Source organism: Panulirus ornatus, chromosome 7 (genome assembly GCF_036320965.1).
Source record: "Panulirus ornatus isolate Po-2019 chromosome 7, ASM3632096v1, whole genome shotgun sequence".
In the NCBI taxonomy this organism is placed as follows: domain Eukaryota; kingdom Metazoa; phylum Arthropoda; class Malacostraca; order Decapoda; family Palinuridae; genus Panulirus; species Panulirus ornatus.
In genome coordinates, this window is record NC_092230.1 from 25,173,023 (window position 1) to 25,189,748 (window position 16,726).

Consider the following 16,726-nt stretch of genomic DNA (forward strand, 5'->3'; position numbering starts at 1 on the left):
GGGTTAACCATGCCCCCGTACGGCCGGCCGTTGAGCTCCAACATGGTAGCTGTCTGGCCACCCTGTGTCCGAGTGTGGTCGCCAACCAAGGAGGGGACCAGCCCGGCAGAGAGATACAGAGAGAAGGATGATCCCAGCTGAAGGTTCCTGCTATTACCCAGGTCAAGCCAGTCTCTGTTGAAGACGGGATGACAGATGGGTGTTGGTGTTATCTTTTATCAGAATTCGTAAATACTTTCCCTTGTTTCTTCTTTTTCTGTTTCATTAACCTCTTTCTATTTCTTTTATAGTCCGGGCTGAATTAGCCATTGGTCTTGTTACTGGCTTTTATACCTGTTTCCTGTTCGTAAGCGCCAGGTAAAGTCCCACGCCTTTTAGACTGCCCATTATCCTCCTGACCTTAGGTTTCCCTTAATTCCTAAAGTTGACAGTCTTGAAAAAAGTACCCATTTTCTAAACAGTCACCCTGGGTGACCTACACCCGCTGGCATCCCAACCAGCTCATAAATCAGCCCCTTCCCAGATTTTAATGTTTTCAGTCTCAGGATGGTCGTATGACACTAGGTTATTTTCAGCCGTTGTCTTATTTGGCATGTCTGTCGAGATATGTTTAGCCATGATCCTGTGTTTAAAACCTTGTCGTCCGTCATCGCCATCACCAGCTCCCTGAGTTGTATACAAGTTTGAACTCTGCCGAGGAACTCTGGTGTGGAGTCGTCAGCCTAGCAGGCGCAGGCCAACTGACCTTCTAAGCTACGAACTTGGTGTAACTCCTGTGTGGTGTGGTGTAGCTTCGTGTGTCTCACACTCGAAGTTTCTTACAAGTTTTACCGTTTACTTTATTCTTAATCAATCTTGTATTTAGTACTCTGATGGGCTTTTATTTTTGTCACCCATGTTTGTGTAGCATTGATTAAGTCTTCAGTTAGAATTAGAAGCTGCATATGTCCTAAAGCTCCTTTTGTCCATAGGATTAGGATACTACTGAATAGCAGATAATAGGAATGTGTCTTTTGTTGTAAACATTGGACCCTTTACCGCCGATCCTAACGAAGACCTTATTGTTGTTAATGACGACACAAATGATATTCTGAGGTTGTTTCCACTTTCTGCGTCTGTTAGATAAGTCTGTTATATGGGAAGACTTTGGTATGAATGAACTTTACTGTATCTGTTGTTATATTCATCCTCCCTTTAGGAGCGTGTTACAAAAGCCTTTACGGCTTCTGAAATCCTTTTTTTCTGCCCCGTGTAACAAGATGAGCATATGTGGTGCAAAACAGAAAAAAAATCTGGTAGCGTATCATATTGAGCACAACAAAAATGCCACCGCTATTAGCATCAGTTGGAGGATTATGGTCAACACCTTTAAAAGTAGCAGGAACACGAACACGAGTAGCATTAACATGACGCTACCTCCGTCAGTAGCGCCACCATCATTACCAGTAGCAGGAATAGGAGCACCTCCACCACCAGTAACAGAAACATAAGCACGAGTAGCATTAACATCACTACCATTGCCATCACCAGTAGCAGCAACAGGAGCACCTCAACCACCAGTAGCATCATACCACCACCGGTTAGTAGCACCACCACCAGGGTCCAGCAAGTGGAGGGCACCAGCACCAGCAGCAACTATGTAGGTAGCTACCAGGGACGAAAACAAAAACTAGTTGCAACAGAGGAAGCCCACCGCGGGGAGCACCGGCAGTAGCAGCAACACAAGCAAGAGCTGAGCGGGGCCAGCCGTCCGGGTTGGCAGGGTATCTCTGCGGAATCGTCTACGGCCAACTTTCTGTCGTACTCGCTGGGGTATCAGGAGCCGCCATCACCCGCCCAGCTCCTCCGACCTCCAACATGTCCACAGACTTTCGCAACAGCTCTCAAACCCCCCAGGGATTCTGCCTCGGTGTTTCCGCACCGTGCTCTCCTGCGCCGGGGATGCAAAATTCGTGTTGCTCCAGGGGGACAGAAAAAGGTAAACTGCCCTTTCTGGGATGCATGAGATTCCAGCGTTATGGGTCTTAGCTCGACCTCCTGGAGCCGGATGGTGCAAATCTTGGGTATGATGGCCTGGTCTTTGGCGTGACCCTCATGAGGGTCAGGTCAAAGACCAGCCAATCGTACACGAGGGTCATAACGTTGTGTTCAAGGGTCGCATCATGGTATTCAGGTGTCAGACTTTCTTCCCTGCGGTCACGATCTAAGCCACACTGCCTCATTGTGTTTTGTTATGAGTTTACTTAAGGGTGAAGCTTCCCAAGGTAGAGGTCGCGAAGATTGCCTCTCTCTCGGGTCACCAACCGTTCTACCGACAGGTGTGAGGCTGGCTGTTTGAGGGTCGTTTAGAAGGTAACAACCCGGGATTATTAAGAGCCGCGTGTGCAGAAGGTTTGGCAAGATTTTGCTTCAGAGTGGTGCAGTCATCCGAGCACTTGTTGATTCAGGTGGTTCTGGAAACTTGGTTTATTCGTAGAGAAATTGTCGTGACTGATATCAGAGCTAATTGCCATTGATCACAGATGAATCCCAGAGGATCTCATCGATGCAACCAGTTCATTTATGTTGCATCGACAGACACACAGCAACAGCGTTAGCAGTATCACCTACACATACAACAGGAACAGCTTGCTGGAGGAAGATCTGTTAGTGGGTAGGGTGGTGCTAGTAACGTAGCAGGACTGAACACTGGTAACGCATTCAGTAACGGTAACTTATCAATATCATCAACGTTATCATTATTGAAATAACTGAAGAAGGAGTAGAAGGCCTGCCAGTTGTAGTGGGGGGTAATAAAGACTTTCTAGTAATGGTAGCATTAGTAATGTTGCTAAAGATAAAGTAGTACCAATAATAGTAGAATCAGTAGTACTTTAAGAGAATGTATTGTAGAGCACTGGTAATGTAGTTGTTGTATTGTTCGAGAAGGTAAGAGCAGTAGAACCAGCGACGACAAAAACAGTAGTGGGAGTAGTGATTATAGTTGTAGTAGTTGTTGTTGTAGCAGTAGTAGTACTAGTAGTGGTTGTTGTTGTTGGTGATGGTTGTTATATAGTAGTAGTATCTGTTGTTGTAGTTGGTGGTTGTTGTATATTAGTAGCGCGTGTTGTAGTTTGCAGTTGTTGAAGGTAATTGTTCTTGTAATAGTAGTAGGAGTGATGGTAGTAGTAGTGGTTGCTGTAGTAGTAGAGTTATATTTACATAGATATTTGTTCCATAAGATGTCTATCATTGCGTAACAGTGTTTTGTGTGTGTGTGTGTGTGTGTGTGTGTGTGTGTGTGTGTGTGTGTGTGCCCCAGAACCTCACTCGCTGGACTGAACGTTCCCGGAAAACGTTGCCAGCTTCTTGAACACAACATAAACACACCGCTCTCAGCTCGGAGAGAAAGCGTGTGTGTGGAAAAACAAACTTCCTTAAATCATGTTATATACGATTCTTTCACAGTTCCATGGTAAACGAATAACTTTAGATATTAAATGGTCATTTCCAGTGAATGTATAGTAGATTATATTCTCAAGTTGTTCAGCATATTTGATAGACTAAATGAAGCATGTACAGTATGTGAGCTTCCATGGTATAGGTGTTAGCGTGGCTAACCATGTATCACACATGGGCCACCTGAGTTCGACGGAAGGGGGTACACAGGCTTGTCGAGGAACTTCTCGCACCAGAAGGAATGCATCATTACCCAGCTTATGATTGAAGTGTAGCCTTGAAACTGTAGTTGACTCATAAAAGGGGCAGTGGAGTGATATATATATATATATATATATATATATATATATATATATATATATATATATATATATATATATATATATATATATCTATATGGGCTAAAGGGGATAAAGGTAAGTGTTCAAATTACAGAGGTATAAGTCTGTTGAGTATTCCTGGGAAATTATATGAGAGGGTATTGATTGGAAGGGTGAAGGCATGTACAGAGCATCAGACTGGGGAAGAGCAGTGTGGTTTCGGAGGTGGAACAGGATGTGTGGCTCAAGTGTTTGCTTTGAAGAATGTATGTGAGAAATACTTAAAAAAAACAGATAGATTTGTATGTAGCATTTATGGATCTGGAGAAGGCATATGATAAAGTTGATAGAGATGCTCTGTGGAAGGTATTAAGAGTATATGGTAGGGGAGGTAAGTTGCTAGAAGTAGTGAAAAGTTTTTAGCGAGGATAAGGCATGTGTACGAGTTGGAAGAGAGGAAAGTGATGGAATGTCGGTTTGCGGCAGGGGTGCGTAATGTCTCCATGGTTGTTTGATTTGTTTATGGATGGGGTTGTTAGGGAGGTGAATGCAAGAGTTTTGGAGAGAGGGGCAAGTATGCAATCTGTTGTGGATGGGAGAGCTTGGGAAGTGAGTCAGTTGTTGTTCGCTGATGATACGGCGCTGGTGGCTGATTCGGATGAGAAACTGCAGAGGTTGGTGACTGAGTTTAGTAAAGTGTGTGAAAGAAGGAAGCTGAGATTAAATGTGCATAAGAGCAAGGTTATTAGGTTCATTAGGGTGGAGGGACAAGTAAGTTTGAATGGAGAAAAACTGGAGGAAGTGAAGTATTTTAGATATTTGGGAGTGGATTTAGCGGCGGATGGAACCATGGAAACGGAAGTGAGTCACATGGTGGGGGAGGGGCGAAGGTTTGGGAGCGTTGAAGAATGTGTGGAAGCCGAGAACATTATCTCGGAAAGCGAAAATGGGTATGTTTGAAGGAATAGTGGTTCCAGCAATGTTATATGATTGTGCGGAGGAGTGTGGATGTGTTGGAAATGAGATGTTTGAGGACATTATGTGATTTAAGGTAGTTTGATCGGGTAAGTAATGAAAGGGTAAGAGAGATGTGTTTTGAAAAAAAAGAGTTTGGTTAATAGAGCAGAAGAGGGTGTATTGAAATGGTTTGGTCATTGGGAGAGAATGAGTGAGGAAAGATTGACAAAGAGGATATATGTGTCAAAGGTGGAGGGAACGAGAAGTGAGAGACCAAATAAAAGGGGGAAGGATTGAGTGAAAAAGATTCTGAGCGATCGACAAAGAGGATATATGTGTCAAAGGTGGAGGGAACGAGAAGTGGAAGACCACATTAGAGGGGGAAGGATGGAGTGAAAAAGATTTTGAGCGATCGGGGCCTGAACATAGAGGAGGGTGAAAGGCGTGCAAGGAATAGAGTGAATTGGAATGATGTGGTATACCGGGGTCGACGTGCTGTCAATGGATTGAACCAGGGCATGTGAAGCGTTTGGGGTAAACCATGGAAAGTTTTGTGGGGCCTGGATGTGGAAAGGGAGCTGTGGTTTCGGTGCATTACTCATGACAGCTAGAGACTGAGTGTGAACGAATGTGGCCTTTGTTGTCTTTTCCTAGTGCTACCTCGCGCGCATGCGGGGGGAGGGGGCTGTCATTTCATGTGTGGCGGAGTGGCGACGAGAATGGATGAAGGCAGCAAGTATGAATATGTACATGTGTATATGTATTTTGTCTGTGTATGTATATGTATGTATATGTTGAAATGTATAGGTACGTATATGTGCGTGTGTGGGCGTGTATGTATATACATGTGTATGTGGGTGGGTTGGGCCATTCTCTCGTCTATTTCCTTGCGCTACCTCGCAAACGCGGGAGACAGCGAAAGTATGATAATAATAATAATAATAATAATAATAATAATAATAATAATAATAATAATAATGATAATAATAATGATAATAACCATGTGGGCTACCGTAACAAAAGAAAAACTTTACTATGTGTTGTGGAGCGAGTCGGTCGGTGTCTCTTACTCATGCAATCACATGTGTGAAGTAAATCCGGCGGCCACACTGACGCTGCACACGAGCTTACTGCTGTGTGCGATGTACTACCCAGACTTCACGCTGTTGTTTACGGAAATGTAGTTTCCCAATTGTCTTATTATTTCGATGCCTCATTTATTCCTCTTTCGTCTACTTACTGAGGAAACCGCACATTTTGCCTTGTTTCTTGAGTGCGCACAAGCGGTAGATCCTGCATTCACAGTCAAAGTTCGAAGTCTTCAGGGAATGCGTCGCGCGTTGTTGCTGAAGGTTGGGTCTGCGATTTGGTCTGCGGCGGTCGATGCCTAAGGTTACAAGCTGTGTTCACCTCTTGTGTCGTGGAGTCGCTGTGAGCTTCCTCTACCAGTCGTCAGGGGAACGACCTTCGTCTTCAGCGAGCCATCATCAGGCGCGCGAGCCACTTGTCCACACTGCCAGACACACACTTTCCAAATACATTGAAATGACTTTCTCCACGTGAGAGGAATTATGATTGGTGTGAGAATGAAGTGGTGGCTGCGGCAGTGGTGGTGAGAGTTGTGGAAGTGTTGGCGATGGTTGTGGCAGTGGTGGCGATGGTTGTGGCAGTGGTGGCGATGGTTGTGGTGGTGATGGTGATGGCTGTGGTGGTGATGGTTGTGGCACTGGTGGCGATGGTTGTGACACTGTTGGTGATGGCTGCGGCAGTGGTGGTGAGACTTGCGGAAGTGTTGGCGATGGTTGTGGCAGTGGTGGTGATGGCTGTGGTGGTGATGGTTGTGACACTGTTGGTGATGGCTGCGGCAATGATGATGGCTGCGGCAGTGGTGGTGATGCTACGGTGGTGATGGTAATGGTTTACGGCAGTGTTGGTAATGGTTCCGGCCGTGGTGGTGATGGTTGTGGCAGTGGTGGTGATGGTTATGGAAGTAGTGTTGATGGTTGTGGCAGTGGTTGGTGACGTCGGTATGGGGAAGACGACCAGGGCTGGGAGGGGGAGATCCTCACCCTCCTCGTCTATGTCTTCTCCTTCACAATAGGTGTACGCTTCCCCTAAACCCTCCTTTATTATCACATTCGTTTACCACGCGTGGTCACACCGAAGAAGCTAAGAATATCAAGCCTTCTTAGCTTCTCTACACAAATATCGAGAAATTTAACTCCATTTATTATATTCTTTCCCATCAACAGTAACGACCGTTACCACAACACCACCACCCCCCCATAATCCCCTGAAGAACACGACCGAATATTATAGTATTCACTCGGGAATATTCCTGACCGTTTAAAGGGTGAGCTTTTGAGTTATCAGATGCGTTAAAATTTATGGCAGTATAAATTATTTGTTGTGATCGTATGTGCATAAGTATTAGCCAAGGGCTTTCTGTACCCGCGTCAGACCCAGCGATACGATCAGTCTGGCTCAGATGCTTATACACAGTGTACTCCGTACTCCAGACGTGCTCCCCACCGCTCACACCGGACCACCAGCTGTGTAACCAGGCCACCAGTGGTGTGGCCAGGCTACTGGTGGTGTGGCCAGGCTACTGATAGTGTGGCCAGGCTACTAGCAGTGTGATCAGGCTACTGGTAGTGTGGCCAGGCTACTGATAGTGTGGCCAGGCTACTAGCCGTGTGATCAGGCTACTGGTAGTGTGGCCAGGCTACTACCAGTGTAGCCAGACTAATGGTAGTGTGGCCAGGCTATTGGTGGTATGGCCAGACCACCAGCTGTGTAACCAGGCCACCAGTGGTGTGGCCAGGCTACTACTGGTAGTGTGGCCATGCTATTGGTGGTGTGGCCAGACCACTAGTGGTGTGGCCAGGTTATTGGTGGTGTGGCCAAGCCGTTTGTGGTGTAACTAGGCTACTAGTGGTGTAACTACACTACTAGTGATATGAGGTCGCCTAGCAGTGTGACCAGACCACCAGTAATGTGACCAGATTACCGGCAGTGTGACCTAACCTCCAGTAGTGTGACCAGATGACCAACAGTGTGACCAGACCGGGATTAATTTGTCTAAAGTTAATAGTAGTGTGACCAGACTGTCTGCAGTGTGACTGGCCAACCATTGATGTGACGTGTCTGCCAGCCTTGTAAGTATGACACTAGTAACCAGTTTACCAGCATTGTGATCCCGCTGTTCGCATTGTGACCAGGATGCCATTAGTGTGAATAGACTATCATAAGTGTGACCAGACTACCTGTTGTATGACCTCTTGACCAGCAGTGTGACCAAGTTACCACTGATATGTCTTGGGTACCAGTAATACTCCTGGAATACTAGCAGTGTGCCTGCTACACCGGCAGTATTACCAGAGCACCAGCAGTGTGACCAGGGCTACCTGTAGTGTGACTACTAGACATTTAGTGTGACCAGAGCACCAGCAGTGTGACCAGGGCTACCTGTAGTGTGACTACTAGACATTTAGTGTGACCAGAGCACCAGCAGTGTGACCAGGGCTACGTATAGTGTGACCACCAGACCGTTAGTATGACCAGAGCACCGAGAGTGTGACTGGAGTGCCAGTAGTGTGAGGTCAGCTGACCGTGGACGGGCGGCTTTCGTACCGACCCCGCCACATTTGTTGTGTTCACTTGTCTCATGCGCTGCTGTATTCCCTCGGTCCGCGTACGATAACCCGGCCTCCCTGATTTGCTCTCTGTATTGACACTATCCCATAATGAGTGCGTCTCTCTATTGAATTAATATGCAGGGCCCTCAGTCCTGCCCTGTGACTGGCTCATGCACCGCCCGGTTCGCCTTCCTTGCCCTTCTAATTACAGAACCCTTGAGACCCGTCCACCCACCCCAGAAATTTGACTCGTATATCACTCTGGTTTTTGTGCTATATTGTGTGTACTGACAAAACGAGTAATGTATGTATGTGTCGTTGTATCTCCGTAGTTTATATTACAGGACCGTCAGCTCAGTTTTGTGACTTGCCTGATTCTCCTCACCCATATTTGAATAACCATACACACTGGGAGTTTGTATACTGCAGGTATCGTCTTTGCCAAAACCCCGTCAGTCACAATAACTTTCCTGTGCTTTGTATATATAAATCATACCTTGAATGAACATATGGATTGCTCCCTTAGATATATATATATATATATATATATATATATATATATATATATATATATATATATATATATATATATATATATATTATATATATATATATATATATATATATATATATATATATATATATATATGGATTGAACCAGGGCATGTGAAGCGCCTGCGGTAAACCATGGAAAGTTCTGTGGGGCCTGGATGTGGAAAGGGAGCGGTGGTTTCGGTGCATTATTACATGACAGCTAGAGACTAAGTGTGAACGAATGTGACCTTTGTTGTCTTTTCCTAGCGCTACCTCGCGCACATGAGGGAGGAGGGGGTTGTTCTTTCATGTGTGGCGGGGTGTCGATGGGAATTAATAAAGGCAGACAGTATGAATTATGTATATGTGTATATATGTATATGTCTGTGTGTGTATATATATGTATACGTTGAGATGTATAGGTATGTATATTTACGTGTGTGGACGTGTATGTATATACATGTGTATGTGGGTGGGTTGGGCCATTCTTTTGTCTGTTTCCTTGCGCTACCTCGCTAATGCGGGAGACAGCGACAAAGCAAGATATATATATATATATATATATATATATATATATATATATATATATATATATATATATATATATATATTCATTTATATCTATTTATTTTGCTTTGTCGCTGTCTCCCGCGTTAGCGAGGTAGCGCAAGGAAACAGACGAAAGAATGTCCCAACCCGCCCACACACATGTATATACATACACGTCCACACACGTAAATATACATACCTATACATCTCAACGTATACATGTATACACACACACAGACATATACATATATACACATGTACATAATTCATACTGTCTGCCTTTTTTTTTTCCCATCGCCACCTCGCCACACATGGAATAACAACCCCCTCCCCCCTCATGTGTGCGAGGTAGCGCTAGGAAAAGACAACAAAGGCCCCATTCGTTCACATTCAGTCTCTAGCTGTCATGTAATAATGCACCGAAACCACAGCTCCCTTTCCACATCCAGGCCCCACACAACTTTCCATGGTTTACCCCAGACGCTTCACATGCCCTGGTTCAATCCATTGACAGCACGTCGACCCCGGTATACCACATCGTTCCAATTCACTCTATTCCTTGCACGCCTTTCACCCTCCTGCACGTTCAGGCCCCGATCACTCAAAATCTTTTTCACTCTATCTTTCCACCTCCAATTTGGTCTCCCACTTCTCCTCGTTCCCTCCACCTCTGACACGTATATCCTCTTGGTCAATCTTTCCTCACTCATTCTCTCCATGTGACCAAACCATTTCAAAACACCCTCTTCTGCTCTCTCAACCACACTCTTTTTATTTCCACACATCTCTCTTACCCTATTATTACTTACTCGATCAAACCACGTCACACCACATATTGTCCTCTAACATCTCATTTCCAGCACATCCACCTACCTGCGCACAACTCTATCCATAGCCCACGCCTCGCAACCATACAACATTGTTGAAACCACTATTCCTTCAAACATACCCATTTTTGCTTTCCGAGATAATGTTCTCGACTTCCAAACATTCTTCAAGGCTCCCAGAATTTTCGCCCCCTCCCCCACCCTATGATTCACTTCCGCTTCCATGGTTCCATCTGCTGCCAGATCCACTCCCAGATATCTAAAACGCTTTACTTCCTCCAGTTTTTCTCCATTCAAACCTACCTCCCAATTGACTTGACCCTCAACCCTACTGTACCTAATAACCTTGCTCTTATTCACATTTACTCTTAACTTTCTTTCACACACTTTACCAAACTCAGTCACCAGCTTCTGCAGTTTCTTACATGAATCAGCCACCAGCGCTGTATCATCAGCGAACAACAACTGACTCACTTCCCAAGCTCTCTCATCCACAACAGACTTCATACTTGCCCTTCTTTCCAAAACTCTTGCATTCACCTCCCTAACAACCCCATCCATAAACATATATATATATATATATATATATATATATATATATATATATATATATATATATATATATATATATATATATGTGTTAGGGAGGTGAATGCAAGAGTTTTGGAAAGAAGGGCAAGTATGCAGTCTGTTGTGGATGAGAGAGCTTGGGAAGTCAGTTGTTGTTCGCTGATGATACAGCGCTGGTGGCTGATTCATGTGAGAAACTGCAGAAGCTGGTGACTGAGTTTGGTAAAGTGTGTGAAAGAAGAAAGTTGAGAGTAAATGTGAATAAGAGCAAGGTTATTAGGTACAGTAGGGTTGAGGGTCAAGTCAATTGGGAGGTAAGTTTGAATGGAGAAAAATTGGAGGAAGTGAAGTGTTTTAGATATCTGGGAGTAGATTTGGCAACGGATGGAACCATGGAAGCGGAAGTGAATCATAGGATGGGGAAGGGGGCGAAAATTCTGGGAGCCTTGAAGAATGTGTGGAAGTCGAGAACATTATCTCGGAAAGCAAAAATGGGTATGTTTGAAGGAATAGTGGTTCCAACAATGTTGTATGGTTGCGAGTCGTGGGCTATGGATAGAGTCGTGCGCAGGTGGGTGGATGTGCTGGAAATGAGATGTTTGAGGACAATATGTGGTGTGAGGTGGTTTGATCGAGTAAGTAATAATAGGGTAAGAGAGATGTGTGGTAATAAAAAGAGTGTGGTTGAGAGAGCAGAAGAGAGTGTTTTGAAATGGTTTGGTCACATGGAGAGAATGAGTGAGGAAAGACTGACCAAGAGGATATATGTGTCAGAGGTGGAGGGAACGAGGAGAAATGGGGGACCAAATTGGAGGAGGAAAGATGGTGAAAAAGATTTTGAGTGACCGGGGCCTGAACATGCAGGAGGGTGAAAGGCGTGCAAGGAATAGAGTGAATTGGAACGATGTGGTATACCGGGGTCGACGTGCTGTCAATGGATTGAACCAGGGCATGTGAAGCGTGTGGGGTAAACCATGGAAAGTTGTGTAGGGCCTGGATGTGGAAAGGTAGCTGTGGTTTCGGTGCATAATTACATGACAGCTAGAGACTGAGTGTGAACGAATGGGACCTTTGTTGTTTTTCCTAGCGCTACCTCGAACACATGAGGGGGGAGGGGGATGTTATTCCATGTGTGGCGAGGTGGCGATGGGAATGAATAAAGGCAGATAGTATGAATTATGTACATGTGTATATATGTATGTGTCTGTGTGTGTATATATATGTGTACATTGAGATGTATTGGTATGTATATTTGCGTGTGTGGACGTGTATGTATATGCATGTGTATGTGGGTGTGTTGGGCCATTCTTTCGTCTGTTTCATTGCGCTACCTCGCTAACGCGGGAGACAGCGACAAAGCAAAATAACAATGAAGATATATATATATATATATATATATATATATATATATATATATATATATATATATATATATATATATATATATATATATATATCTTTCTTTTTCTTTTTCTTTTAAACTATTCGCCATTTCCCGCGTTAGCGAGGTAGCGTTAGGAACAGAGGACTGGGCCTTTTTTGGAATATCCTCACCTGGCCCCCTCTGTTCCTTCTTTTGGAAAATTAAAAAAAAAAAAAAAAACGAGAGGGGAGGATTTCTAGCCCCCCGCTCCCTCCCCTTTTAGTCGCCCTCTACGACACGCAGGGAATACGTGGGAAGTATTCTTAATCCCCTTCCCATATATATATATATATATATATATATATATATATATATATATATATATATATATATATATATGCATCTGTTTGCTAACCGTATGCCTGACATTATTTTTTCAAAGCCAACTCTTCCCCTCCCCCACCCTAGAAAAAATTTGGCTGCGCTCATAGCCAGACTGCAGAATATGGGTTGATGAATGAATGCTAGATGTAACCATGCACCACGCAGTATGTCCCTACTCTCTCGTTGCGCCACATTTGCCTACCGCAAGATTTATCTTCATATTATAATTCCCGTTTTCCCGTGTCCCTCACCCACGGCGTATCTCCTACACTATTACATTTCATTCCCCACTACAGTTGAACTCCTCCACTGTAAAACCCACACGCTAATTCATTTCCCCAGCAACTTGGGCCATACCCTACTAAGTGTATATGGTGTTAGAAGAATTAAGGACAATACAGGGGTATACCTAGTGACAGTACTAGGATCCCGTTCCTCTGTCAGGGAATAAAATATTGAAATTGAATCATCTTGTCACACCTTGTTCAGGTGTTAAACGTTCTTGTAAGTTGACCTTGACGGCCTTGATGACCCCGGCTAGTACTTAGGCCTCAGTGAAGGCCAAATACCCAAGCGTCCACACCTCACTCTGTCCTGCAGTGTTCAGATCGAACCACGTCACAAGGAGTGTACCGTAAATAATGGAGTAGACTTTGGACGGTGCAGTATATAATATGAGAGAGAGAGAGAGAGAGAGAGAGAGAGAGAGAGAGAGAGAGAGAGAGAGAGAGAGAGAGAGAGAGAGAGATTGTCACTCATAGTGAAAGAGACGTATATATTGTTATTAAGACGGGAAGAGGAGGAAAGATGGCATGAATATGATAAGTTCTGTCCACGGGAGGATCAGTCAGATGTTTGTGTTTTATGTTTGTTGGACTTTATGGTTAGACTTGTGACGGTTTTAAATTGAAGTAAAACCTCAGAGACATCAGAGAAAAAGAAAGGGTTGTTTACCCACGCACGATTCTCTGTGGCCGGCCTCTGGTCTGTGTGAACTCGTAACAATAGAGTTCATCACTTACATGAGAAAAATAAAGAACCTCTGAGGAGGAAGACCTGTATTTGCCCTCATATCTGCAGCATTAAACTTCTCTCTGTATTGTGTATATGGAAAATCATCATGTAAGAAACGCAAGTAATTCTAAAGAAGGTCGACGAAAAAAATTAATTACATATCGTCTCATTTAAGCCTTCCTTCAAGAGTGCATGACAGGCAGCGAGAGAGGGTATTTGGGAGAGTAGAAGGTGTTGAGAAAAACTGTTAGAAGACGGTTTACGTAAAGGCCCTCAGAGGGTCGAGGACTAGGTTGCGAAGCCAAGGAAAGGGAGAGGTGAAGTAAAGAGAGAGAGAGAGAGAGAGAGAGAGAGAGAGAGAGAGAGAGAGAGAGAGAGAGAGAGAGAGAGATTGCAGAAGACATTTGGTGGCCAGTGGCGTTCACCAGCGAGTGTAGAATTGCTCGTATGATGTTCCGGATTGCTTGGACCAGGAGTAACCCTTGCCATATTAGTAGTATGGGAGGAATTAACCCACCTGTTTGGCGTATGTTGAATCCCTTGTACAGACGGCCTCAGTATGTAGGGAAGGGGATAACATAGCCTCGTGTCAGCTAAGATATTTGAAGAATGTGACAGTCCAGTGATGAGAACAGGTAGTGAAGCAAACGAAAACGATGGAAAATTGGCATGGATTTTAGAGCCAGATGGAGTTAACATTTCAAGATTTGAGATGCGCAAGGTAAGCGAGCAACAAGTGTGTTTGTGTTACACCAGACACATGCTACACCCTTAGAACGGAAACACTACTACTGGCCACAGTTAAGTAGGAATAGGGAGACATACTGTGCAAGACGTAGGAAGTTAGAAATCTTGGATAGAATAGGTCTTCCGAGGAAGAAAATTTACTTTCTATATCCGCAGGTGTTTGTTAAGTGAATGGAGAGAGAGAGAGAGAGAGAGAGAGAGAGAGAGAGAGAGAGAGAGAGAGAGAGAGAGAGAGAGAGAGGCCAGAGCTGTGTGTGAAGCCAATACTGCAGGCTGATCTCCACCCCTCTCATTGTCAGCAGGATGACCACAAGACCCGGGGATTCTTAGCAAGCCACCTCGACGCTTCTACCAGCACCAACATCCTCAGAAAGTGTCACAAGGTGTAAGGGTCGAGTGCAAGGAGAGGGGGAAAAGGAAGGTGTGAGGTAGTGCGCGGGATCAAGGACCTCGTCCATCGCACAGCGCATGTAGTTAAAGTCATGAGGAGGTGAGTTATGTAAAAGAGGCATCCAAGTTGCCTTGTTTATGAGTGGGCATCGTGGAGCACTGCAACAAGAGAGCAGGGGCAAGAGTGTGACAATGGCACCACTAATTGGACCCCCAATGTTTTTGTAGCAGTATCTCATGGGCGGTTTACTGCCCCACTAGCTCTCCTACTTTATGCTTGCATATATATAAATGAATGAATAGATAAACAGTTATATATATATATATATATATATATATATATATATATATATATATATATATATATATATATATATATATATATATATGGAGCTGTGGTTTCGGTGCATTATTACTTGACAGCTAGAGACTGACTGTGAACGAAAGTGGCCTTTGTTGTCTTTTCCTAGCGCTACCTTGCGCACATTTGGGGGGAGAGGGTGGTTATTTTCATGTGTGGCAGGGTGGCGATGGGAATGAATAAAGGCAGACTATGAATTTTGTGCATTTGTATATATGTATATGTCTGTGTGTGTATATATATATGTATACGTTGAGATGTATAGGTATGTATATATTGCGTGTGTGGATGTGTATGTATATACATGTGTATGTGGGTGGGTTGAGCCATTCTTTCGTCTGTTTCCTTGCGCTACCTCGGTAACGCGGGAGACAGCGACAAAGCAAAATAAATCAATAAAAATGATATATATATATATATATATATATATATATATATATATATATATTATTTTATTTATTTATTATACTTTGTCGCTGTCTCCCGCGTTTGCGAGGTAGCGCAAGGAAACAGACGAAAGAAATGGCCCAACCCCCCCCCCATACACATGTATATACATACGTCCACACACGCAAATATACACACCTACACAGCTTTCCATGGTTTACCCCAGACGCTTCACATGCCTTGATTCAATCCACTGACAGCACGTCAACCCCGGTATACCACATCGCTCCAATTTACTCTATTCCTTGCCCTCCTTTCACCCTCCTGCATGTTCAGGCCCCGATCACACAAAATCTTTTCCACTCCATCTTTCCACCTCCAATTTGGTCTCCCTCTTCTCCTCGTTCCCTCCACCTCCGACACATATATCCTCTTGGTCAATCTTTCCTCACTCATTCTCTCCATGTGCCCAAACCACTTCAAAACACCCTCTTCTGCTCTCTCAACCACGCTCTTTTTATTTCCACACATCTCTCTTACCCTTACGTTACTCACTCGATCAAACCACCTCACACCACACATTGTCCTCAAACATCTCATTTCCAGCACATCCATCCTCCTGCGCACAACTCTATCCATAGCCCACGCCTCGCAACCATACAACATTGTTGGAACCACTATTCCTTCAAACATACCCATTTTTGCTTTCCGAGATATATATATATATATATATATATATATATATATATATATATATATATATATATATATATATATATATATATATAACCATATTTTCAATCATTATCAAGGATACAGAGAGGCGAAATTAATATGAAGCTCAAATTAACATCACACTGAGGAACGTGGAATTGTTGACCCAAGGAACATGGAATGGGAAGTGACCTGACCGGTTAAGGATGTCAGGTCAAGACTGTTACTGCATGACTAAAGCTATTTTTTTAATCTTATCAACAGTCTTGGCATAAGTTTAGTTGAAACATGTAATTTGTACATATTGTGATTTAGATTTTTCAGTACTGGTAATATATATATATTACGCTTCAGATTATGCTTACCCGATGTAGTTTGCGGATTCGGCGCTCAGTTCGCATCACTCTCGCACTTCCATGTCAAATACCAACTTTGCAGCGGTTCTTTCAGTTCGCTTCATCCGGTCAGAGTTAGTACTGAATATAATTTGACCGTTGTATTGGGGATGGAGCGCCAGAAAATTAGCAGAGATG

General features: G+C 43.9%; 1 long non-coding RNA gene across 1 annotated transcript in view; it reads left to right on the top strand.

Moving 5' to 3' along the window:
• LOC139749337 (uncharacterized) overlaps positions 1-14,825 on the top strand; it is a 497,955-nt gene extending 483,130 nt beyond the window's left edge. The window contains exon 3 of the long non-coding RNA XR_011712943.1: positions 14,644-14,825. This is a non-coding gene — a long non-coding RNA (uncharacterized lncRNA). The remainder of the gene's footprint in view (positions 1-14,643) is intronic.
• The last annotated feature ends 1,901 nt before the right edge of the window (positions 14,826-16,726 follow it).